The 1,969-nt window shown below is 48.8% G+C and overlaps 1 non-coding gene across 1 annotated transcript; it reads right to left on the reverse strand.

Moving 5' to 3' along the window:
* Nucleotides 1-210: 210 nt before the first annotated feature.
* LOC134951549 (U1 spliceosomal RNA) lies at nucleotides 211-376 on the reverse strand. Its single transcript, XR_010184269.1, has one exon. It is a non-coding gene; the product is annotated as a U1 spliceosomal RNA (small nuclear RNA).
* Nucleotides 377-1,969: the final 1,593 nt, after the last annotated feature.

Consider the following 1,969-nt stretch of genomic DNA (forward strand, 5'->3'; position numbering starts at 1 on the left):
TGTAAGGCAAATAAAAGGGTGTGGGCCCTGCAACACCACCTGTAGTTCGCATTGTGCGTTGGAAGGCACAAAGTAAGCAGACGGGAGAAGTCAGGATAGTGCGCAAGGGCATAGAAGGGAGGGGCTCAAGAAAAGAGAAGTGGAAACAGACAGCAAACTAGGCGGGAGAGTGACCTGAGACAATGAGATCTAAATTATACCAGAGCCAACCAGGGGAAAGCACAAATGCAGTCCCCCCCCCTACCACAAATTATGCAGTCGAGATTCCCACATTTGGGGAAATCACAGAGGTCAGCATACCCAGAATGCAATGAATGAACCTCACCCTGGGAAAACAATCTTCATGACCATGGAATCACCTAAGCAAAATAAGTATGATTTGAGATAGGGCTGGGGAGGGCCGCTGCTCAGGCACACCTCCGTCAAGTAAAGGAGATTCAACTGAGGCAGCACAAGGGAACTCTCATCTGGGGACAACAACTGCAGGGAGAACACATTTTCAGACGAATGTGTGAGGGAAGAAGGCTGCCTAATACTGAAGCACCCCCCAAACAACAAACCAAATGCAACAACTAGTGCAAGCATTCCTGGGGGAAGGCCTGCAGCAGATGGATTCGCATATGGTGATGTCATCCAAGCAATGGGTATAGTTGGCTGCAACCCTCGTCTGCATATGAAAAGAGAAAATGGTCACGCAGGGCATGGCGGCCTTTGTGGGGTTGCGCTTGGATGACCCCTAGATCGCTTTATACACCCCCATCAGTGTGGGGCTCATGTTGGCCATGCCCCAGCCCCTGAAGCATTCAAGCTGATTTCTTGCAGCAGCTGGACCCAGTAACAGCTCCAGAGTTGCTCTACAAGACAAGTAAAAGGGTGTGTGCCATGCAGCACCACCTGTAGTTTGCATACACACATATATAGGACAGCATCTCTTATATGCCCCAGGGGCAATAAAATAGTATCCTTATCTAGAGTATCCGTCCATGCCGCTACAGCACTACACATACACACCCAGGCCGACGCAATTGCCGGTCTGAGTAAGGTACCTGAATGTGTATAAATGGACTTCAGGGTAATCTCCTGTTTGCGGTCAGCAGACTCTTTGAGGGTAGCCGTATCCTGGGACGGGAGGGCTAACTTCTTGGATAAGCGTGTTAATGCTTTGTCCACCCAAGGGGAGGATTCCCATCGTAACCTATCCGTTGATGGGAAAGGATACGCCATAAGAATCCTTTTGGAAATCTGCAGGAGATTCCCAAGCTTTTTCACATAACTCGTTCAGCTCGTGTGAGGGGAAAAGGTTACCTCAGGCTTCTTTCCCTTGTACATATGTACCCTCTTGTCAGGGATAGGGGGCTCCTCTGTGATGTGCAAAACATCTTTTATTGCCATAATCATATATCAAATGTATTTTGCCAATTTTGGCTGTAACTTTGCATCATCGTAATCGACACTGGAGTCAGAATCCGTGTCGGTATCTGTGTCAACAATCTGGATAGTGGGCACTTATGAGACCCTGACAGTCCCTGCGACATAGGATCAGGCATGGGTTGAGACCCTGACTGTCCCAAAGCTTCAGCCTTGTCTAATCTTTTGTGCAATGAGTTTACACTAGCATTTAAAACATTCCACATATCCATCCAATCAGGTGTCGGCGGAGACACCACATTCATTTGCTCCCGCTCCTCTCTAATATAGCCTTCTTCCTCAGACATGTCGACACACGCGTACCGACACACCACACACACAGGGAATGCTTTTACTGAAGACATTTCCCCCACAAGGCCCTTTGCCAAAGCTGGCCCTAACCAATATGATGCCCTAGGCAAGATTTTGCCTGGTGCCCCCTAGCACCACCGCTGGTTCCGCCTCTGACCTTGCACCTCTTTCCCAGCACCATCAACCCTCACCCATAACAGTACTTATTTTGGTGTTTGTACCCCCTATATTTTAAACAGGAACAGTTCGC

Source organism: Pseudophryne corroboree, chromosome 8 (assembly GCF_028390025.1).
Source record: "Pseudophryne corroboree isolate aPseCor3 chromosome 8, aPseCor3.hap2, whole genome shotgun sequence".
In the NCBI taxonomy this organism is placed as follows: Eukaryota; Metazoa; Chordata; class Amphibia; order Anura; family Myobatrachidae; genus Pseudophryne; species Pseudophryne corroboree.